The sequence below is a fragment of the Sminthopsis crassicaudata genome, chromosome 5 (assembly GCF_048593235.1).
Source record: "Sminthopsis crassicaudata isolate SCR6 chromosome 5, ASM4859323v1, whole genome shotgun sequence".
NCBI classification, from domain to species: Eukaryota; Metazoa; Chordata; class Mammalia; order Dasyuromorphia; family Dasyuridae; genus Sminthopsis; species Sminthopsis crassicaudata.
Genome location: NC_133621.1, coordinates 291,281,718 through 291,307,319, shown reverse-complemented (window position 1 = coordinate 291,307,319; position 25,602 = coordinate 291,281,718). Strand labels below are relative to the sequence as shown.

General features: G+C 39.2%; 1 protein-coding gene across 1 annotated transcript in view; it reads right to left on the bottom strand.

Moving 5' to 3' along the window:
* CHST11 (carbohydrate sulfotransferase 11) overlaps nt 1–25,602 on the bottom strand; it is a 322,041-nt gene that overhangs the window by 263,077 nt on the left and 33,362 nt on the right.

Sequence of the window (25,602 nt, the reverse complement as noted above, 5' to 3'; positions counted from 1 at the left end):
AATACTTTCTCTCAATCTGATAGGACTTGGAATTAGAAGGAACTTTTAAAATCATCTCATTTAAAACTGCATTTTACAGGTGAGGAAACTGAGGCAGAGATTAAGTGACTTGTCCAAGATCACACAGGTAGTAATTAAGGGAGGTAAAATCCTAACCCAGGTCTATAGATGAGTCCACATTCTTTTCACTACACAACAGTAAGTCAGACCATTTCAAGGAGAGCAGTTTAGAATTTCTCCTCTGTCCTCTCTCTCTAATCTCTTTTTCTGTCGCAAAGAGCTTGATATTTGAACCCAGGTTCACTGATTCCAAAATTAGTGGTTTTTATCATACTTTCACCCTCACAAATGAGGAAGGGAAAAACCTTAACCAACGTCCAATATACTGGAAGCCAGCCCCACAGGGGTGCTTCTTTGTCAACTTTTCTCCCTTTTTCTTGGTGCCCTGAAGTTGGTAGGAAGGGAAAGCCATACACTAGACAGTATCTTAGCTTTTTTTTTTTTTTTTTTTTTTTTTTTTTTTTTTTTTTTAAACAACCAGTTCCCACTCTGTTGGATTGTGTCTGCTACCAGACATTCAGGCAACATTATTTCACAGCAAACCAATCACCTTTTAATACCCTTGGGCAAAGAAGCCTTTGAAATACATCATGTTAACCACAACTCCTCGTTCAGCAGCAAGTCCATACCTTTACCCCCCTGGTCATGGGTGGGATGGTCTAAAAGTGATTTCTCCTTTCTGGTACAACTTCCCTCCCCTTTCATGCCTCATTAACTGAGCTGCCCCTCCCCCCCACCAAGAGACCAAGGGAAGACTCTTAATTTTCTCCCAGACTGTTTTATCTCTGGCCCTTCTACTCAAAAAGGCTCAATAGTACCTGCAGAGGCTGTTCTCCAAAATGTAAGCAATGCATCTCCATAGGATCTTTGTATCTGGATATAAATGATGGGCATTTATTAAGCACCTACTGTGTGGGAACATAATACTAAGTGCTGGTAGAAAATATAATGGCAAAAATAGATGAGGCAGAGAGAGACAGAGACAAATATATAAAATCCTACAAAAAAGGAAGCATGATCCCATGGTGAATTGGAACCCAGATTTTCCTAACTCTAAACCCATTATTCTGCCCTTTCTTCAGACTGCCTCATTTTTTTTTTTTTACCTTGCTACATCCAAGCTCCCTTTTAAAGCAGGAAATATGGCACAAGACCAGAGAATCATGCATTTAAAAGTGAAAGAGAACATAGAGGTGTTTGTCCAAGTCCTTTGTTTTATATATGAGGAAAAGGGAGACCAAGAGAGGTTAAATGACTCTGCCTATGGTAACTGGTAGTAAGTGACAAATACCCGAGTTGGGTGATCCTGGGCAAATCACTTACCCCTGCGTGCCTCAGTTTCCTCCTCTGTAAAATGAGCTAGAAAAAGAAATGGCAAACCATTCTAGTATCTTTGCCAAGAAAATCCCAAATGGGCTCACAAAGAGTCAGACATAACTTTAATAGAAGATGAGTAATATTGATTAAACAACATATAAAAGGGTTTGCAATCCTGAAACAGCTATATAATGGCTAGTTATAGCTACCAGTGGTAGTATTAGTATTATTATTGTTATTATCGATCATCTTCAGTCTTCTGGGCTTATAGTTGGTCACTGCATGGTGGGGTAGGGAAGGAATGAATTGAATTCCAGAGCTGAAATGAGTTGTGTCAAATAATATAGTTCCACCATGGCTAGGTGGTGCAGTGGATAGATCAACAACTCTTGAGTCAGAAGGACCAGAGTTCAAATCCAATCTAAAGAAACTAATTTTGAAGGGGCAGCTAGGTGGTGCAGTGGATAGAGCACCAGCCCTGAATTCAGGAGGCCTGAGTTCAAATGTGATCTCAGATACTTAACACTTCCTAGCTGTATGACCTTGGGCAAGTCACTTAATCCAGCCTGGGGTGGGGGGAACAAACTAATTTTGTGACCTTGGTTGAGTCACTTAGTTCCAATTTTCTTCCCCTGTTCTCCCCACCCCCAATGAGATAACACAGCTTGTCATCCCCTTTCAGTGCAGCTTCTCCAATAAAAATCCCAAATTCCTTCCAGAGTTAGACTTTTTCTAAGGTCTTTTTACAGCTGTCTCCAGTCTCACAGGGTTATAATGAGGGAAATGCTTTGTAAACCTTAAAAGCACTCTATAAACCCGAAATATCAGAGGGAGCCCAAGCAGCAGCTGAAGGGAAAGTAGACAAGGGCTTAGACTATCAAACAAAGGGGGGAAAGTTACAAGACTTCACAGCTTAGGACAGTGGGTACCAAGACTTTACTGACATGCAAATGAAGCTGGGCCTGCAAATTGAGTCTCTCCTGACCCCTCTCCCTTCTCAGCCCATGTCAGCTTGTAAGAGAATCAAACCTGTCTCAAGAATGAATTTTTCTGAGCCCTCAATGCCTCACCAGAAGGTTCCATAAGCCTCAGCCTGGCCGGTTTGACTGGAAAGTCGATGTTGTGACTCAAGGTCCCCCCCGACCCTTTCTGGGCTTCTACCTTGTTTGGGCCAGGCTCCAGGCTGATAATAGATACAAGTGGGCAAAGGATGATGGGGAAGAGGATCCTGAAATCCTAGGAAAGTCAGGGGCCTTTAAGTATGGGAAGGTCACAGAGTGCAGAATAAGAAGAGGTGGGTCATTGCCCTATAACTGGAAGTGACCTCTGAGAGTGGCCTGTCCAAGCCTCTTCTTTTACAGAAGAAAAGGGACTACCCCAAGATCACCAGGTCCTCTGACTTCAAATCCAGCACCTTTCCCCCAAAGCATAGTGCCTCTGGGACCAAAGGACCTGGAACTGAAAGGGGCCTTAAGAATCATTTGATTCAAGGGGTCTTAACTTGAGATCTTTGACCATTGGTGTTGTTGAGTCATTTCAGTCATGTCTTTGTGACCCCATTGGGAGTTTTTCCTGGTAAAAATACTAGAGTAGTTTGCCATTTCCTTCTCCAGCCCATTTTACAGATAAGGAAACTGAGACAAGCATTTAAGTCACTTTCCCAGGATCACAGAGCCAGTAAATATATAAGGTTGGATTTGAATTAATTGTTCCTCACTCCACATCCAGCACTCTATCTACAGTAACTAACTGTCCCTTCTTTGAATATATACGTGTGCACACACATACATGTACATGATGTATAATGCACATATAAATAGGCCTTTATTTATGCACATGGGTCCATGTATGCATGTGTGTGCACACTTGTACACATACTTGTTTTCATAACTATATCTCAATATCATTCATTTCCTTAGAAATTCTACATATTATACTTTCTGCACTTAAAACATTCGTTGTAGCCATAGGCTTCCCTAGGTTGCTAAAGATTCACAGGACACAAAATTGATTAAGAATCCTGAGGTAGAAGATACTGTTTGAGCCATGTCTTCAAGAAAGGAAGGGATTCTCACAGGCAGATGGGCAAAGAGACTCCATTCTAGGCTTGGGTGACCAATACAAAGGTACTCAGGTGGGATATATAGAGCTAAGTGTGTGTGTGTGGGGGGGGGAAGCTAGTTCAGCCAAATCCCAGAGTACAGGAAAGGTAATAATCTCCAAAGGATTATTTCCAATGTTAACAGCAAAATTCTCTTAGACTTTTTTTTTCTTTTAAGAAAAGCTATCGGGGCAGCTAGGTGGCACAGTGGATAGAGCACCAGCTCTGAATTCAGGAGGACCCGAGTTCAAATCTGGTCTCAGACACTTAAGATTTCCTAGCTGTGTGACCCTGGGCAAGTCACTTAACCCCAATTGCCTCAGGGAAAAAAATTATAATAATAAAAAAAATGTGTTCATATGTTCAGAATGGACTTGATAAAAGTAAGAATTTGTTTTAATATATTTTATCAGGTATAAGGATTTATTAGGAGGGATTTTTTTTTGTTTCAATTGTTCAATGGAAACACCATGAGTTATTATTTTTTTAATCAATATCAATAAATGTTTGCTACCTATACCTATTTTAAAAAACAATATCCAGGGTCATTTAAAATTTTCTCCAACAAAAAGGGGTGTGAATAGAAAAAGTTTAAGAAGCACCTCCCACCTCAAACCTCACTTTTCCTAAGAATTGATTCCATCATAACAGCCAAATATACACTTAAAACTCTGTAGCTCCTCCCCACCTCCCCAAAAAAATCTGTGCCATCTTCCTCTGTGGACTTCTGACGAAAGTGAAGAGATAGCCTTGCAGGACACTGGACTAAGACATCAAAGACCAAGATAACTGATAAGAGCAGCCTATGGGGATAAAAGAACTATAAAGCGTGAGTGAGAAATTTCTTGTCCTTGAGCTACAGATGTCTATCACTGATTTTGGAGCCAGAAAACGAAGATGTCGGTATCAAGGTCTCTCGTGAGCTTGGCTCCTGAAAAACCCAAATGAAGTCTTTTAGTTTGAAGTGTTTTCTGACTCCCTCTCCCAACTTCTAGCATTCACTCTCTATTTTGTATATAGTATATTTGTCCTCTTTATATATACAGTGTATTTACTGAAATATCTGCTTCCTTTCTCTATGTTACAATGTAAGCATCTTGTGGGAAAGGACTGTGTCATTGTTTATATTTTGTCTCCCATGCCAGGCACTTATGGTAGGTGCTTAATAAATGCTTACTAGTTGAGCCTTTCTGTAGACAGACTCTAAACCCAGCACTCAGTTCAAAGGGGTACCAGCTCTCTCTATCCCAAAGAAGGGAAAAACAAAAAGACCACAACACTCAACTCTAACTAAATCTCTACAACCTCATATGAGGAATAGTCAAGCAGAACACATATTTGGACTCGGTTTTCTTATGGTGGAAAAAACTAGCAGTTTTTCTGCAAAAACACAGAATTCTATGGATTTTAGAAGTTGAAGAGACTTTAGAGATTATAGAATATTGGGGTAAAAGGGATCTCAGAAGACATTTCATCTCCTCTCATTTAACAGATAAAGAAACTGATCCTGATACAATATAATTTTGTGGTACCCTGATTTTAGGGGGGCTTTTGTTTGAACAATAAGTCAGTAAATCCTAAATCTTCAACCCCAAACTTTTGGAGTCCCCTTTCCAATCTTACCAGTCCCATCTCTGACAATTATTCCTCAATGGTTCCCTTCCCTGGATCTCAGTTTCTTAATCTTTAAAATAAGGCCTTCCAGGACCAGATTTATACTCTGGTGATGAACAGAAGAGAGAAGGAAAAAAGGAGGAGAAAAAAAGGGACAGGGGAGAACTACTATCTATCTACCCAAGTTACTTATACCTTCTGAATCTAATACTTAATGTGCAACAAGAAAATGGGATTCACACACATGTATTGTATCTAGGTTATATTGTAACACATGTAAAATGTATGGGATTGCCTGTCATCAGGGGGAGGGGAGGGAGGGAGGGAGGGAATAATTTGGAAAAATGAATACAAGGGATAATGTTATAAAAAAATTACTCATGCATATATAATGTCAAAAAATTTATAAATAAATAAAATTTAAACAAACAAACAAACAAAAAAGGGACAGGGGGAAGGAAGAGAAAAGAGAGCTGGATCAAATGGTCTCTGAGGTGCCTCCAATGATAATACAGTGCAAGGGTAGTGACACTCAATTCAAACAAAGCTGTTTTTAAAAGAAAGAAACCTCCCTCCCAGCAATCTCAACCAGTACACACAGCTTCATGAATCAAGTAGCAACATTTCACAAATGTATAGCAAGGGAATGAACTGAGCACCTTAATAGAGCAGGCTTTATTCTCCAAACAATAGCTTTTCTTCATTAGCGTCTCCCCTGTATTGATTACAGGAGACACATTGTACAAATACCGTCTCCCCAGTACAGAGAGAAGAGCTGAGGAGTTTGTGAATGCCATAGCTGCCGATTCCCCATAGATTCTGTTCTGCCCTCAAATACCTGCTCCACACTCATTGATCTCAAAGGTTTTAAACAAAAGACAAAAGGGAAGTGGGGAGAGAATGGTCTCCCCAGTTGTCAGCCAGCAAAACCACATAAACAGGGCCAGAAAAATGAACTCCATCATGAGCTGGAGCTAAAGTCACAATCTCCTCCTTATCTTCCACAGACCCAACTTATAAACAGCCACTCATATTCAGCAACCCCCACCCCCTCCCCACTCTATCTCCTTTGCCCGGTTCAAAGGCGCCTATTGAGTTCTAGGGCAGCTCAGAGGGGAGAAGACTGTGGCCCATTGTGGTCTGAAATGGAAGGAGGAATTCGGTTTAGATTGACCTTAATGGTCGAAAACCAGATAGACTTGTAAAAATTTTTGTGTATATCTCTTGCATAAACATTGCTGTGTAAGGTTTTGTTAAACTGAAACGAATGTATAAATACATTGATACTGAACCAACTCAAACAAGCAGGCAGTAATGACTGGGTAATGACTACACAGAGCCAATTTGTTCTTGGACCATTCTGCTTAATCCTTAAGAACCTTCTTTTTTATTTTTTTTTCCCTTTCTTTTCTTTTTTAAGGCTGAAGTGGAGGGGGAGGGAAGAATTTTCTGCTTGGATAATTCTTCCAAGACTGGTGAAATTTGTCCCATTATCAGAACAAGGTGGTTTTTCTGGAGGGAAAAAAAAAAAAAAAGGAATTCATTACATAATTGTGGTGGTAGACTATGCTCCAGGGGCTGGGGGTGGGAAATCAAGAGGGAGACATCACATAAAAATGGAAAGGAGGGCTGGGTCTCATCTCAGATTTTGAATACTAGTTCTCCCACTTGTTACCTGCTTGATCTTGATGAATCATCCTCTCTCAGCCTTAGGGGGTTGGACTGGGAGACATCTAACATCTCTAAATCCTCTATCCTCTGAAGTTTTGTGCAGAAATATGTAGAGAAACATTTGAGGAAAGACACTGACAAGCTGACATCTGAATAGAGGAAGGCCAAGGATGATGGGAAGGAGACCGTGTCTTAAGAGGATTAGTGGAGCTTGGAATACAGCAAAGTCAAGGGAAATGCAACAAGTCTCTTCAAATGTTTGAAAGTTTGTCATGTGGGGGGGGGGGGGAGGAGAAGGGATTAGAATGATGCTGTTTGATTCCAGAGGGTAGAATTTAGAGCTAGGAGAAATTGCAAAGTCAGATTCAGGCTCAAAGATAGAGTGTGCTTTATCTACAATGGCAGGAACAGGCAAGGAAAGCCCCCAAAATGTTGAGGGGGAACCCCCCAATGGCAGACTCATGGGAAGGGTTAGGGTTATAGATCTCAACCTGAGAAAAGGGAATTAAATATATATGCACATATGTATATATGTGTATATATTTGCATAATTTACCCTTTCTCTCATGGATGAGTCACACAGAACGGCCCGGTATGGATAGGTTATGATCTACATAACTATCCCTACTGAGAGATCATATAACCATTTCAGGTTTTCCAGCTTTGCTTTTTCTTGGAATATTCCAAAACCTTCAAAATTTCCTAACATTTGCTATGATTCCAAAGTACAATGACCTGCTGTGTAAGGAAGTTGGTTCCCCACGATTGCAGTCTGGGTGACCATTCATCTGTAAGCTTACTGAGGGTGGGAATTGTTTCATTTTGGTACATATATCCCAATACCTAGCACTGTGTCTGACATATATTGTTGTTTAGTCATGTCTAATTCTTCGTGACCCTGTGAACCATAGGCCAGTACCATCCATAGGATTTTCTTTTTTTTTTTTTTTAAGGATATTTTATTTTTTCCAAATACATGTAAAGATAGTTTAGCACCCACATGGGATTTTCTTGGCAGAGGTACTGGAGTAATTTGTCATTTCCTAGGGCAAACAGAAGTTGTGAGTTGACCAAGATCACATTGCTAGTGATTTGCCTGGGGCCAAATCTGGACTCTGATTTTCCTGACTGCAGGCTCACAAGCCTACCCACTGAGCCATGGCATATGCTGGTCATACAGCAGGTGCTTAATAAATGCCTACTGATTGATTGGATTCTATTGGCCACTCTAGATGGCCTCTGAGGCACCTCCCAGTGCTACAATCCTAACATTCTATGACTCAAGGCTACTGAAGAAAGAAGGTGCCCTTTGCATGGAGGACAGAATCCAGCCTAACATGGTAATTACTTCATCTCTCCAGAACCCAGCACAGTGTAGGTGCTTAATAAAAGGTTGTCAAATGGAAGGGACTGGAAATCCAGCTTCTTTGGAGAAGTGCCTCATCTGCTTGTCATTGATTCAGAAGCAACATCTGCTCCCACTCTCCCTTCTCCTCCCCTTGAATCCCTTCACCCCAGGAGTCTCCTTCTCACACCTGTTCACTCCCTTGTCTTGTTTTCCCCTCACTTACAACAGGACAGCTTCTCTGAAAATTCACCCTTGGACCCAGTACCATGCACCTACCAAGACTCTTGCAGCTTTCTGATTTTACTTGTTGGCAACCACTTCTTTTGAAGGTGACCGAGCGGGAAAGCTTTGGAACTGTCCCAGGGTAAAGATGCCTTTACCTGGACAGCTGCCCTTTCATTCTCACTTCCAGACTACTTAATCTTGGTGACAGTTTTGTCTAAGTTTTTAGGCCAAACCTCAGGAAGACCAGATGTAAATCATTTTCTTCTCTCCCCCCCATCCCTCCCTCACCCATCACCGGCCATTCCAAGGAACATGACGGGCTGGCAAATGAAGAACAAGTCAGAGCCAAGATTAGCTTTCTCCCACAACAGCTCTGAAGGACTGCCCTCTCTGTCCTCCCAGAACTCCACTGGGCTGCAACTATCCTGCTGGGCTCCCATCTTCTGACGGATGACTTCCAAGCCAGGGGAGCAGCACATAGCAATTCAAAACTTTGCTACTCTACAGTCTGTCCTGCAGGCTAGTGACCTTGACTCCCAACCTCAGCTCCAAATTAATCAAAGTGCAACCCTTTGCACTAAAAATTTAGAGATCACTGATGCACTAGAATAAATGTCTACACCTGGAGTCAAAACCTGTTCAGACCAAATGGCAAGATTCACACTACTCTTAATCAATGAAACCTGTCAGCATCTCCTTTCTCCCAATCCCTGAGCTTTGTGGGGATGTCTAAAGAGATAAAGGAGATTGATAAACGAGCATTTATTAAGCACCTATTATATACTAGTACCTAGTAGACCCTGGGGACACATACACAAAACAGTGTCTGCTCTTAGTCTGGGGACTATTAATGGAGGAGAGACTACCTATCTCTACATACACACACACACACACACACACACACACACACACACACACACACACACACACTTCTATATTTATTTAAGGTTTATAAAATGCTTTACAAATATTTTAACATGATTGCATATGTATAACCTCTGTTTACTGTCTCAGGGAGGGAGGGATAGAACTCAAATTTTAAAAAAATGTTTTAAAAATATTTTAACATATATTTGAGAAAAAAGAAAACATATTAAAATAAAAACTTATTTCATTTAATTCTCTCACATCCCTAGGAGGTGGTTGCTGTTATAATCCCTACTTTAAATACATGTTGAAGGCATCATGGCAGACCTTTGAGGTAGATTACTATATCTCATTTTACAATTGAATAAACTGAGGAAAACAGATTTGCCCAGGATTATATGGTAAGTTAAGTGAGGTAAGAGCAATAGTTTCTTGTTCATCTCTCTGCTTAGGAGAGAGCTTTGGGAGCTTCAGGTGATCCCACTGAACTTTTCCCAAATGCACAGCACAAACAGCTATCAGTCAGGAGATCTCCAATCCTGAATAACAATATAAGAATCTGAGGTCTAAACTCAGAGGTTATTTCATAGTATAGAGAGAAACTTGGAACCTAGAGAAATTGGGGTTCAAATCTAAACCCCCAGACTTATTAAGTATATGACCCTGGATCTGTTTGCCTCAGTCTCCTGATCTATAATGAGCATAATAACAGCACCTATCGCACAGGATTGTGAAATTCTTTGTAAATAAAGTTTGCTAGAAAGATGGTAGATGTAGAACTCAAAAAGAACTTCAGGGGCCATCTAGTCCAAGCCCCTTATTTTAAAGATGGGGACACTGAGGCCCAGAGAAATTGTGACTTGCCCAAGAAATGAGATTTGAATCCAGTTCCTGTAGCTCTAATTCCAGTGTCCTTTCCATCACTTTGCTTCTCTCTGAAATTGTCACTTTAAATGGGTATTATAGCTAAAAGCTGGGTACTAACTCAAAATTCAAAATATAATTTTTAATAAATAATAAATTTAAATTTAAAACTGAGTGTCTTCCATCATAAACTGGTAAAATCTTCACGGGATAAAGTAGAGGAAAGACATGGGCACCAGCAGTGGGAGAATTTTGTGTGTTTAAAATAACTTTAGTAATCCTATGACTGATTAGCCTGTCATAAAGCTGCCATATTTATTAACCATCTATGATCAACCTAACCACAGAGAGAACCCATTCAGGTCTTAGTCAGCTTCCAGTCTGGCTCTGTTTACACAAAAGATGAGGAAGAGCCCTCCCTTGTGAGGTCTCTCTCCTCCAGCCCCCAAACCCTGAAGTCATCACTTACTGTAGACTTTCCAAAAAGGGCTCCTCAAGTTTCTCTCCTCTTCCAGAACAGAGCTAAGAAAGCTAGCTTCCCTTTGATCCTTCCCTACTCCCAGAACTAGCTTTTCAGGATCTGAGAAAGTGCTCTTAACACCAGGTTATTACTTTAATGGCAAACACCTGCCCCAAGTCAAGGACGGAATCAGAGGGACTATTTAACCTTAGGATGAGCATATAAAATCTTCATGGATCTAACATTCAGAATAGAGACCCAATTCTGCAGGTATTCCCCCATGGCTTACTCTTAGATCCACCAGAACATCCTTTGCCCAACTGTGTGGTGACCAGTATGTAGGCTTTCAATTCTACTTTTCCCACACCCCCTTTGAACTAGGAGTCAACAGGCATGAAACAGCTAAAAACTTTATGATGAAATCCTGGGTTATGTGAGACAGATCTCTGAAAGAGAGCAGAGGAGAAAGATGCAGGAGGAAAATATAGGCAATATAAAACAAAATAAAATAATAAAAATGTATTTTTCACAAAAATAATTAATGATGAGTCATCAATTATTTTAATGGGCAAGGGGAACCAACAACAGAAAGTCAAGTCAAACAACACCATCCTCAACAAATAAAGTAAAGCGATAGGAGGCTCTGTTGGAAGACTACAGCTTAGCTGAAGGTCAAGCTGTCTAAAGCTCAGCAGGCAGAGAAATGGACTCTTGGCAGCTTTGGGCTCTGAAGGCTCTGGGCTACATCTTCAAATTCTTTAGACAAGAGACATAGAAATAAGTCCTTCTGGTGAGAAGAATTCCAATTTTTAATGGAAGGAATCCCAGAGGATCATAAATCTGAGAGTCGAAGAACTCTAGAAGAAATCCTATCTAATTCCTTCATTCAGAGATGAGGAAATGAAGACCTAGAGATTAGGGGACTTAATTGAGCTCATAGGGTCATAGATTTCAAACCAGAAGGAATCTCAGAGGTCATTTAATCCAATACCACCATGTTCCTGGTGATGAAAGTAAGATCCAGGAAGGGTTCTAGAAGAAGAAGATATTTGTATCATATATAACAGGGCCAGAAACACATTTCATTTGTGCCCAACCCTCTCTGTGTCTCTGTCTTTCTGTGTGTCTCTTTCTCTTTTCTTCCCTCCTCTCTCTCTCTCTCTCTCTCTCTCTCTCTCTCTCTCTCTCTCTCTCTCTCTCTCTCTCTCTCTCTCTCTCTGTCTCTGTCTCTCTCTCACTGTCTCTCTCTCCCTCTCTGTCTCTATCTCTCTGTCTCTGTCTCTGTCTCTCTCTCTCTCTCTCTCTCTCTCTCTCTCTCTCTCTCTCTCTCTCTCTCTCTCTCTCTCTCTCTCTGTCTCTCTCCTTCCCTTTTTTCTTCTCTGTCCCTCTCTTTCCCTCTCTCTTTTGGAGTGATTTGTCATTTCCTTCTCCAGCTCACTGCTGAGAAGTGTCTGAGGGTAGATTCCAGGCTAACCACTCTATTCACTGCACCACCTAGCTGGCATTTAATAGTAGATATTTAATAAAAGCTTATTCCCTTCCCCCTCCCTTTAAGTAACTTGCCCAAGGTCACACAAGGATTAAGATCTGAGGTCATATTTGAACCCTGGTCTTCCAGACTCCAGACCCAGCACTCTAACCACTTCACCAGCTAGCTGTCTTTTATACATTTAATGCAGTAAACTTAATATTTATTTTTTAAATCTATATTTGATAGAAACATGGTTTCATATGCAATACTCCTTTTCTGTTCTTTGACAATGAACATGTTAATGTTTGTCCAGGTCATAATAAAAAATACTTCCCTCTTGTTAGCCTTGTAAGAAGAATTTAAGGATTAAAATAATTCTTTATCTCCCTTCCTTCTTCAATAACAACCAAAAAAGTTAAATAGTTCCTAAAAGAAGTATTTTAAACAACACTATCAATGGCTAAGAGACCATTCAAGCCAATGATTAACTCTGTCTTTGAAATAAGATCTTGGCTTCCTGTTCTCCCAGTTGCTTTGAGTGATTTCTCTAGAAAATCATTGAAAGATGAGTCAATATCCAGAAATTCTGAAACTTTGATAACCCAAGCATGGAATAGTTTTCAAAGAAGTTTCCAAAGTAAGCTCTGAGAGCTCCAGTCTGATATGATAATTGAGGAGTCTGAATTCTTGAAAAATAACAAGGAGTTAACATTTTTCATATAATTCATTTGCATATGTCTCTGCCCTTCCAGCCCAGATTCCATTTTAAACATCACTTCAACTAATTCAAGATTTCATGTATTCGTCATCAGAAAATCAGACAATCAGAGTTAAGAGGGAAGTGTCTAGCTCCTCTCCAATTCACTACCTTCACTGTTGCCAAATTCATCATCCTAAAGTACAGATCTGATTAAGATACTCTTCTGCTCATGAAGCTTCAGTTTCTCCCTAGTGACTTTAGGGGGGAAGCAGAGTCCTTGGTTTGGCATTTAAAGCCCTTTGCAGTCTAATTCTAGTCTATATTTCCAGGCTAATTAGTCACTGATCCTCCTCAAGCTAAACTTACATACTCAAAGCATGACATTGCATCTCCCAATTTTATACTTTTGCTGAGTTTGTCTCCTGAAAAGTTTTCCCTGTCTGCATCTGCGTCTTGGAACTATTAGCTCTCTATAAGCCACCTCCTGAAAGGGACCAGAGAGGAAATTTCTTCATTTTACAAAGGATGCAACTGAGGCCCAGAGAGGGATTGTGGGATCATAGATTTAGACCTAAGGATTCACAGGCCACTTAATCCCTTTCTCTTACAGCAGTTGTATCGTGCAGTAGATAGAGTACTAGACTGGGAGTCAAAAAGGTCAGAGTTAAAATTTGGCCTAAGACATTTACTAGTGGTATGACTCTAGACAAATCACTTAAATTCTATTTGCTCCAATATTCCTATATGGAAAATGGGAGATAATAATAGTACCTACCTCCTGGGAAGATTGTGAAAATCAAATGAGATAATTGTAAGGTGTTTAGCACAGTGTCTGACACATAGTAAACACTACATAAATGTTAGCTATTATTATTGTTATTATTTCAGGTAAGGAACTGAAGTCTGGAAAGATTAAGTCACTCAAGTGTGAGATTTGAACCTCAGTTCTCTAATTCCAAATCCTAGTAGCCAAGATAGTGATGTGCCAAATGGGAGTCCCATGATATTCTCTCTCTCTCTCTCTCTCTCTCTCTCTCTCTCTCTCTCTCTCTCTCTCTCTCTCTCTCTCTCTCTCTCTCTCTCTCTCTCTCTCTCTCTGTCTCTCTCTCTCTCCTCTCTCTCTTTCTCTGTCTCTCTCTGTCTTTGTCTCTGTCTCTCTCCTCTCTGTCTCTGTCTCTGTCTCTCTGTCTCTCTCTCTTTCTGTCTCTCTCGTTCCCTCTCTTCTCTCTCTCGTCTCTCTCTCACGACACACACACACACACCACACAGCACAAAATGATTGGGGAAGGAAGAGGCAATTCAGAAAATGAATGTAAACACAAGGAGCAATCAATTTATAAAAAGCATTCCAGCTTGGCAGAACTTGCCAGTGCTTACATTCCCCTGGAAAGCATCTTCAAGAGCTCAAGGTTATCTCCACCCAAGGAATGAGGTAGTAGAGGAAGTTTTTATTGAAAGCTAGATATCCCACATTTTGGGGACAATCAGGCTCAGGAAGCACAGCATAATGAAAAGAATGATCAATTTGGAATCGAATGACCTCAGTCCAAATCTCAGCTCCCTCATTTACTACCAAGATAATCTAAATCAAACTTCACCTTGTTAAGACTCAGTTTCCTCACCTGGAAAAATGAGGGAGTTAGAATAGATGAAGTATTTCTTCCATTTTCCTTCCATTTCTAAGTCTGATCTTACTTTACTACCTGTGTGATCCTGGGCAAATCACTTAACTTCCCAGTGCCTCATTTTCCTCATCTATAAAATGAGATATTAAATGGTCTCTAAAGTCCCCTTTCATTGGGGAAAAAAAAAGCAAAAAAACCTTTAAGTCCAATCTTCTAGGTCTAAATATGGAACAGCTGAGACAGAGGACTGGAGTCAGGAAAACGAGTTCAAAACCAGCCTCAGACACTGCCTAGTAAGCAAGTCACTTATCTTTGTTTGCCTTAGTTTCTTCATCTGAAAAATGAGCTAGAGAAGGGAAATAGCAAACCATTCCAGTACCTCTATCAAGAAAACCCCAAATGATGTCATAGCGAGTTGGGCAAAGCAGAAATGACTATGTCAACAAGAAAAAGCTCTAAATCTATGAGCCTGTGACCTGTAATGTTACCTTCTTTTTAAGCCTCAGTTTTCTTATCTGTAAAATTAGCATATTAAGCTGATCACTAATCTTGCTACCACCTCTAGATCTCTGATTTTTTGAGACAAAGAGAATGGGGAAGGGGGCGATTATGAGGTACCAGAAACCTTTGCCAGATTATATATTACCCCTTCAAGAAATCACATCAGGATTCAATTGAGTAAGGGGCTTCTTTTTTTGGTGAGGCAGGAGACTATAAAGCTGGAATGTTACAAATACTATTGGGTCAGTCAATGTGTCAACTGGTTTTGCTGAAATGTGTTGTGGCGACTGTAATCTTTGTTCTAAGAAAAGGTCCAGTGAACAAGAGATGGAGGAAGTATATATGCTGAAATGTGTGTGATTTAAAAAAAAAAATTATTGGTGCCGTTCATTTTACAAGTCAAAATTGGCAAACATTAGCTTGATGGAGGGATAAAGTACAGATTTAGAATCAGGAAGACCCAGATTTGAATCTCATCTCACATATTTCTTAGCACTATAATTGTCGAGCAAGGCATTCATTGAAGTCCACACCAATTGTTCTAGGAACTATTTGTATCCAACCAGCAGAACATTCCGAGCCGTATTGGTCTGATCAGCCACAGTCAGATGCACTGTAACTCCACTAACATAATGATGTCATTTTGGTTCTCTTTGAGAACAAAGGACAACAACAAACTAACTTCCCAGGACCTTACTTCACTCATCTATAAAATTCAGGTGATAATATCCACAGTGTACATCCCTCTGGGCTACTATAAGGCAAAAAAAAGATAGAACAGATGTAAAAACAAAAGCCTAAAATTGGTTTATTTTAATATTTAATATTTTTATTTTCCTCAGTTATATGTAAAACAATTTTACATTTTTTAACTTAAAAGTGATTTTAAACAATTTTGAGAAAAATGCCAAGTATTTTTTTAAAAATTTATATTGTTCAAAGACAGTGTAGTGTAGTGGATAGAGAGCCCGATTTAGAATGAAAAAAGATCTCAATTTAATTCCTGTCTCTAATACTGTGCAACTCTGGACAAGTCACCCAATCACTCAGAGCCCCAGGCCATGAGTCCAAATCTATAGTGGTAGAAGGGAGTGCCTCACCAAAAGCTCCCTGCAACAATGATAAAATACCAAGGTCCAATTTTTTTTAAACCCGCTTCTCTTCCTGCCCCCTCCCTGCCCCCTACAGTGGGGTTGGTAGACTATAGACACAGAATGAGACATATATTCCAGACATGGTCAATGTGATGACTTAATTTGCTTAACTTAATTTGCCTTCTGTGTTACAAAAGAGGATTCCATTTGGGGAAGGAGGGGAAGGGAGGAAAGTAATGAGTCATTGAGAAGTCACAGCAATATTTTTAAAAAGAGTATTAAGGAAACATTTTTTAAGCATGTATTGTTCATGGTTTGCTTTTAAAAACCAAAGCTCTCAAGAGAAAGAGGAATGAAAGGAATAAAATTTCTGTAACCAAGATTATAGATGGAACAGATCAAGGAGACCCTCTGATGCTTATTTCAGGAAAGACAAAAGGATTTAGAACTCAGAGATCCTCCTTTTTTTCCCATATGGGAAAAGTAATTACCTAAGGTCACATGGATAATAAATGACATAATGAATTTGAACTAGTGTCCTTCCATTCCAAATCCAACTCTCTTTAGAACCAACCATTAGTTCTGATGCTGAGCATTGTCCAAAAGAAAATGGATCACTGCAGCTTCTATAATAAAGTGGTAGGGGAACATGGAGAGGAACTACTCAATTCACCAGCAAGCATTAATTAAACTCTTACTGTGTACAGGCACTAGATTGGTGCTGGACTGAACGAAAATGAAATATGCCCCATTGTTCAAACACCAGACTCCTTATTCTTCCAATTCCCTCCCCCACCTCAAGAGAGTAGAATCTTCAGTGAGCCTGAAAAGACTGGAAGGCTCATTCTTTCAATATAATAAAAGCTCATTAATTCAGGAACCTGGATAATTCAAGTAGCGCATAATTGATTTTCATCAAGTAATAAGTTCAACATAATCATCTCTGCACGTTTTCTGAGCCTCGCTCAAGAGAAAGTATTCCGCTCCAAAAATCACTGCCTTTTTCAAAAAATAAAGGCATCCTTCCACGTGCCTCAGTTTTAGAAATAGCACAAAACTTTCGAAGATTTTGGAAAATGGCTCTTGTGACTGGGTTAGACATGAGAAAGACATGATACAGACCTTCCATTCTCACCATAAAACCTCCATCCTACACTATATCATTAAGAAAAAGGTGATCTAGATGTTCCTGTATCAAAATAGGAGAAGGACCAAGGCTGGCATTATTTGAATCAGAAGGACATCTCTCAGGGGCAGCCAGGTGGCGCAGTGGATAAAGCACCAGCCTTGAAGTCAGGAGGATCTGAGTTCAAATGTGGTCTCAGACACTTAACACTTCCTAGTTGTGTGATCCTGGGTAAGTCACTTAACCCAAATTGCCTCAGGGAAAAAAAAAAAAAAAGGGACATTTCTCAATCGTTTATCTTTCTATACTGCTCACCTCCTGTTTCCAGATATCTCATTAAGCCACCAATTTTCCTGGGTATGATTCCTGTGGATTTGAGTATTATTGGCCCCATTCTGAAAACTTTGAAGTCCCCAAAACACAATTGCAAGGTCCAAGAAATGTAATTTAAAAAAAAAACTATCTCCTTTCATTTCTTGGAACTCAATTAATCCAACAATAAGTATTTGTTAATGCCCAAAATGTCCCAGGCTTACTAAGTACTTTCAATATAAAGACAAAATGAAATAAAAATACTCAGTAATATATAGATCCATAATGTAGGCTGAATTTGAAGGCAATAAGTACATTTTCTTAAAAATTAAGAGTCACTGTGAATTCAGCCTGGAGTCAGTCTCAGCTATACAGTGGTTTAGTGGTAGGCAAATCTGTAAGTCTGAGTATAGGAGAATGAATTTCCTCTCTGGGTCTTTCCTCATTTATAAAATGCAAGGATAAGACTAGAGGGTGATTAACTGAAATCCCTCCTTCTACAAGAAACCATCCCCATCCTCCTTAATACAAGTGATTATTGCCAGTTTATCCTGTACATAACTTGCTTCTCTCCCATTCTCTTTCTCCCTCTCTCTTTATCTCTCCATCTTACTGTTTTTTTCTCCTTCTCTCTGAAAGAATAAACACTCCCTCATTACACTTGAAATTCTCCAAGCCCTTAGGATCCCTAAATTCCTTTAAGATTCAATCTATGTATGGGTCTTCTCCCCCATTCCCCTTGAGGAAAGGAGCTGGTTTGAGTTTTTCCTATGCATTTCCAGCATACTGCACATAGTAAAAGAAATACTTGTCGAAAACTATGAAACATTGAAAAACTCTAATCAATGCAGTAGCCAACCATGAGTCCAAAGAAGCACCGATAAAGTATGTTATGAGCCTCCTAAAAGACAATTGACCCAAGATGTAAAACGACACACATCTTTTGGACATGGCCACCATTGGGATGTTTTGATTAACTATGCATATTTGTTACAAGAGATTTTTTTTCCTTTTCTTTCCCCCTCAGAGGGAGAGGGAAGGTAAGGAAGGTGGGGAAAGAGAGAAAATAAATGCTTCTTAATCTTTGAAATGAAATTTTGAAAAATAAACTACATTTGTTGACTGATTAATTTCTATCACTCTCTTGATAGTATTCCATAATTCAAACTCTGTTCTAGTGTAGACTACTAGCCCTATATTACTGTGAGATTGCCTGATTCCTGAACTAGTAAATCTATGTGGAAGATCGATGTGAGAATGAGTTTACAAAATTTTTAGAGCTCTTGGGAATTTCACTAGAGAGAAGAGATATGTATTTTATTCATTCTTTAAAGGTAAAAGTATTGATTGTCATAGAGAGAGGCAGCATAGCAGAGTGGATAAAAAGCCTTGTAGTAAGGAAGATCTGGGTCAAATCCCAGAATTTTATACATAGTGGTTGTATGACCTTGGACAAGTCACTTTACCCATCCCTAGCCACTGTTATGTTCACTTCCTTAGGATGAAAGCTAGGGCAAAACTCTCCAGTGCAGCCAGAACCAGACTACAATGTAAATGGGGGGAGAAAAGGGGGAGAAAAGGGGGAGAGAGAGAGAGAGAGAGAGAGAGAGAGAGACAGAGAGAGAGACAGAGAGAGAGAGAGAGAGAGAGAGAGAGAGAGAGAGAGAGAGAGAAAGAGACAGAGAGAGAGAGAGAGAGAGAAGGATGGATGGACAGAGAAACAGATTTGATAGATAGATAGACAGACAGACAGATGGATAGAGGATGAATAAATGAATGAAATGCAATAAACATAGATAATGCCAATTTGTTGTTTTCTAAATATGCAGCCTTCAGGGATTGGTTTCTAATTGAGTTTGACATCATTGCTAGGCAGCTCTCTCCCTCTCCTTCAAGTACTATAGTGAATAGTGCAGTGGTTCTGGAAGCTGGGAGCACTGAGTTAAGTTCTAGTCTCAGATATTTACTATCTGTGTGATCTTGAGCAAGAATATGCTTGCCTTAATTAAGACAACTCTGAGATACCACTACACACCTGTCAGATTGGCTAAGATGACAGGAACAAATAATGATGAATGTTGGAGGGGATGTGGGAAAACTGGGACACTGATACATTGTTGGTGGAGTTGTGAAAGAATCCAGCCATTCTGGAGAGCAATTTGGAACTATGCCCAAAAAGTTGTCAAACTGTGCATACCCTTTGACCCAGCATTGCTGTTATTGGGATTATATCCCAAAGAAATACTAAAGAGTGGAAAGGGACCTGAATGTGCCAAAATGTTTGTGGCAGCCCTTTTTGTTGTAGCTAGAAACTGGAAGTTGAATGGATGTCCATCAATTGGAGAATGGTTGGGTAAATTATGATATATGAAGGTTATGGAATATTATTGCTCTGTAAGAAATGACCAGCAGGATGAATACAGAGAAGCTTGGAGAGACTTAAATCAACTGTTGCTGAGTGAAATGAGCAGAACCAGAAGATCTCTGTACACTTCAACAACAATACTGTATGAGGATGTATTCTGATGGAAGTGGAAATCTTCAACATAAAGAAGATCCAACTCACTTCCAGTTGATCAATGATGGACAGAAATAACTATACCCAGAGAAGGAACACTGGGAAGCGCATGTAAATTGTTAGCACTACTGTCTATCTACCCAGGTTACTTATACCTTCGGAAGCTAATAATTAATGAGCAACAAGAAAATGGTATTTACACACATATATTGTATCTAGGTTATATTGTAACACATGTAAAATGTATGGGATTACCTGTTATCGGGGGGAGGGAGTGGAGGGAGGGAGGGGATAATTTGGAAAAATGAATAAAAAAATAATTAAAAAAAAAGAAAATAGAAAAAAAAAAGAAAAAAGAAAGAAAAAAGAAAAAGAAGAAAAAAAAAGAATATGCTTGCCTTGATTTCTTCAACTGTAAGATGGGGATAATAATAGCACCCATTTCCCAAGGTTATTCTGAGAATCAGGTGAAATATTTATCAATTTAAATCAATTTAGCACCATGCTTGGTACACCAGTAAGTGCTTAATCAATGTTTGTTTTCTTGTTTCCTTTCTTCTCTAAGTTCATAAATATGAGAGAAGGTAATGACCTCACCTTCAAGTTTTCCTATATCATTGAAATCTCAAATTCTGTCCCCATTCCTATCATTCACACAGAATTCTACTCTTAAGTTAAATCTGTTTCTTGGATGGCTGTTGTTGTTCAGTCCTGTCAGTCATGTTTGACTCTTTGTAACCCCATTTGGAGTTTTCTTGGCAGAAATACTGGAGTGGTTTTCCATTTTCTCCTCTAATCTGCTTTTATTTTAACATAAAAGTACTTGAATATCTCTGTGTCTCTGTTTCTCTCTGTGTCTCTGTCTCTTTCTCTCTCTCTTTCTCTCCTTCCCTTTCTCTCTCCCTCCCTCTCTATCTCTCTGTGTCTCTCTGTTTCTTTCTCCTTCTCTCTGAGAGAAGAAACACTCCCTCATTACACTTGAAATCTCCCAAGCCTTAGAATGCCTAAATTCCTTCAAGATTCAATCTATGTATGGGTCTTCTCCCCCATCCCCCCTGGTTTGGGTTTTTCTTATGCATTTCCAGCATACAGCACAGAGCAAAAACAAATACTTGTTGAAAACTATGAAAGATTGAAAAACTCTAATCAATGCAGTAGCCAACCATGAGTCCAAACAAGCCCCGATAAAGTATGTTATGAGCCTCCTAAAAGACAATTGACCCAAGATGTAAAACGACACACATCTTTTGGACATGGCCACCATTGGGATGTTTCGATTAACTATGCAACTATGCATATTTGTTACAAAAGATTTTTTTTCCTTTTTTTTCCCTCAGGGGGAGAGGGAAGGTGGGGAAAGAGGAAAAATAAATGCTTCTTAATCTTTAAATGAAATTTTGAAAAATAAACTACACTTGTTGACTGATTAATTTCTATGACTCTATTGATAGTATTCCATAAAACTCTATTCTAGTGTAAACTACTAGCCCCACCTTGCTATTACTGTGAGATTGCCTGATTCCTATACTAGTAAATCTATGTGGAAGGTTGATGTGAGAATGAGTTTACAAAAATTTTAGAGCTCTTGGGAATAAGTCACTAGAGAGAAGAGATAAGCATTTTATTCATTTTTTAAAGGTGAAAGTATTGATTGTCATAGAGAGAAGCAGTATAGCAGAGTGGATAAAGAGCCTTGTAGTAAGGAAGATATGGGTCAAATCCCAGAACATAATGGTTGTATGACCTTGGACCTTGGATGAGTCACTTTACCCATCCCTAGCCAATGTTATATTCGTTTCCTCAGTATGAAAACTAGGGCAAAACTCTCCAGTGTGGCCAGAGATAGATAGATAGATAGATAGATAGATAGATAGATAGATAGATAGATGGACAGAGAGATAGATGAATGGATGGACACACAGATAGAGAAACAGATTGGATAGATAAATAGACAGACAGATGGATAGATAGGGGAAGGGGAATGAATAAATGAATGAAAGGCAATAAACATAGATAATGCCAATTTGTTATTTTCTAAACATGCAGCCTTCAGGAATCAGTTTCTAATTGAGTTTGACATCATTGCTAGGCAGCTCTCTGTCTCTCATTCAGGTACTATAATGAATAGTGCAATGGTTCTGGAAGCTGGGAGCACTGAGTTCACTTCTAGTCTCAGATATTTATTATCTGTGTGAACTTGAGCAAGAATGTGTTTGCCTTGATTTCTTCAACTGTAAGATGGGGATAATAATAGCACCCATTTCTCAAGGTTATTCTGAGGATCAGGTGAGATATTTGTAAATCATTTAGCACCCTGCCTGATACACCAATAGGTGCTTAATAAATGTTTGTTTTCTTGTTTCCTTTCTTCTCTAAGCTCATAAATATGAGAGAAGGTAATGACCTACACATTGTTAGAAGGAGTTTCCTCATCTTCAGGTTTTCCCATATCATTGAAATCTCAAATTCTGTCCCCATTCCTATCATTCTCACAGAATTCTACTCTTAAGTTAAATCTGTTTCTTGGATGGCTGTTGTTGTTCTGTCCTGTCAGTCATGTTTGACTCTTTGTAACCCCATTTGGAGTTTTCTTGGCAGAAATACTTGGCAGAGATTTTCCATTTTCTCCTCTAGCTCATCTGACAAATGAGGAAAACAAGGCAAATGGTTAAGAGACTTGGACAAGATCATCTAGGTAATAAGTGTTTGAGGCTGGATTTGAACTCATGAAGATAAGTCTTCCTGATCCCAGGTCTAACACTTTATCCACTGTACTGCCTATAGTTGCCCTTTCTTGGATGGGATAGGTAATTCTCTTTTCAAATCTGTAATATACGATTTTGTGAAGTTTAAGTGCTAATACCATTTCAATTCAACAAGGACACATATTGAGATAGAAAAAAAGGAACAAAGATTTAGAATCAAGAACTCAAGCCTCTGGCCTTGGCTCTGTTATTAACTAGGTTTGAGGGGCAGGGGAAAATCACTTAGCTTTGACCCCTGAGGTAAAAAGGAGCATGTCATAATGGAAAGCCTGCTGAGCTAGCAAATATCAAGACTGACACCTTAGATTTATCTACAGGCAAGTCAAGTCACTCCATCTCCATCCCCATAATGGGCCTTAGTTTTGTTTTTGTTTGTTTGTTTTTTAATCTGTAAGAGTCAGATTAGATGATTCCTTCCAGCTCGAAATCTAAGTAAGCCCTCTGTGGTCTTACTGTGGTATACCACTGAGAAGTCAGGCATAAATCTCTCACAAGTTTTGGAAAAATAACTTCAATGTGAGTGACAGATATGTCCAGATGGATCAATAGCATCATCTTTGTATGCAGACAGTATATCTAAGGTCACATTGTGTAGTGGAAAGAACCAAGGATTACAATGGGAAAATGAGCAAAGGAAAATTAATAAAAAATTAAAAAAGAACAATTCCCAAATGCTTGGGGAAAAGGTTCAACCTCACTAATGATTGCAGAAATGCAAATTAACAAATGCCTGAGGTACCATTTCATACCCAAAGTTTAAAAAAAACTGAGAAAATCAATGGTCCAAGGATATGGGTTTTGATTCTGTACTAATCAAGGTCATATAATATGATCTTGGGCAAGTAACTGAACCTTCCTGGCCTCAGCTTTCCCCATCTGTATAAGAGGTAGACTAGAAGACTCCAAGACCAACAGCAAGTGGTAGAGTGAAGATTTGAATTCAGGTCTTCTGACTTCAAGGCTAGTTTCCCCATTATTCTATAAGTGAAACCTACCTATAAGCAGTGATATTAACCAGACAGACTTTGACAGAAAATCTGTCTTTTCTCTTCCTCCACTTAGATTTCACAAAATTAGAACTTTTCAGATTACTACCCCAGTGTTTACTATGAAAAGAAATCCTCACCTAGAATTTTCTCAATTTACTAAAAAAAAAGGGTTCAAAAATGTGTTCCTAGAGACTCAGCCTTCTCCTCCAAAGATAAGAAAGTACATACTATGCTAAACAGGCTAATAATAACATCCAAATGTCAGTTCTTAGGGAAGAAAATATCTCTTTTCATAGAAGAAAGACACTGAAAAGCTTGTCTACTCCCCAAATTCCTGTGACGTTCAGCCAAAAAACATCCTTGTGATTTAAAAAAATATAATTTAAAAAACCCCAAGTACCAAGTCCAAGATCAAGTTTTGTGAGATCTTCACTTTTATTTCACAGAAATCAACATTAGATCAAAGATCTGACCCAGCACCAGGACTGGCTCCAGGCAAAAGATAAGAGTCTTGGCAAGACTGCCCATTCTTCATCTTCTTCTCTAGGTTTTCCTCAACATCCCCATAGCAATCCAGAGCCCTTTGCTCTTACTCTCTTTTCTTTCTCCCTTTCTCCCTCCCTTGCCCCTTCCCTTTTTCTCTGTCTCTGTCTCTCTCTTTCTCTTTCCCTCCCTTCCTCACTTCCCTCTATTCTGTTTTTCTCTGTCTGTCTCTGTCTCTCTTCCCTTCCCTCTCTCTGTCTTTCTGTCTGTCTTTCTCTCCTTTCTCACTCTGCCCTCCTATCTCTCCCATCTTTCTCCTTCTCTCCTTTTTCATTCCCTCCTTTCTCTCTCCCTTTGTCTCTCTGCCTGTCTCTCTCTTTCTATCTGTCTCTCTTTCATATACATACACACACACACACACACACACACACACACACACACACACACACACACACACATTCTACCACAATGTCTCACTAATGTTTGAGGAAAATAACACTGAATTTGGAGTTGAAGACACTCAGCTGGAGTTATTATTAAGTGTATGATCTTGAACAAATTTTCTGTTCTCTGGAAATGTTTTCTTATCTATAAACTGAAGAGGTTAACAGATTGAGAGTTAGGAAGTACCACAGTCCAACCCTCTCATTTTACAGATAAGAAAACAGAAGCACAGAAAAGTCATATGATTTTGATCATAAGTTTAGAGGTATGGGATCTTTAGAAACCATTTAGCCCAACCTTTTCATTTGCAGATGAGAAAACTGACACCGAGAGGTCAAATTATTTAGAGAATCATACATCTAGAAATGTAAGAAACCAATACAATTCCTTTATTTTTCAAATAAAGAAACTGAGGTCCAGGAAGATCACACAATTAGCAAAGTCATGGAACCAGAATTTGCATCCAAGACCTCTAACTTTAAATACTGTGTATCTCTAAACTAAAAGGGAAAGAATCTTAGAGATGATCTCTAAGACCTCTTTCAGTTCTAAATCACACGTTCCTATAATCTGTTGATAGAGTGGCTCTCTTTGAGAGCTGTTAAAGAAACAATAAAGATGTGTTGCATTAATTTTATTTAATTATCTAATAATGACTCACATCTTACTATGATAAATTTAAGAAACATAAGGTTGGGACTTCAGAGGTCACCTAGTTCAACTCATACCTGGAAAACACTTCCCTCAGTTAGATCCCTCCACATAATTAGGAGGCTTCTGCTTCCCACACCATCTCTGGAAAGTTCGGATCTTTAGCAAGTTTTTCATGTCATCAAACCTAAACCTACCTTCGGGCAATTTCCCCCTCCTCTGTCAAAAGACAGTCTGCCCTCAAAGAGTTTACAATTTAGTGGATTTCAGAGTTGGAAAGGGACATCATTAGTAATGGATATTGACTAGGTCTTTCTCAATTGATCTACAATTCATACCCAAATATGGAAAGAAAGAAAGAAAGAAAGAAAGAAAGAAAGAAAGAAAGAAGAGAGA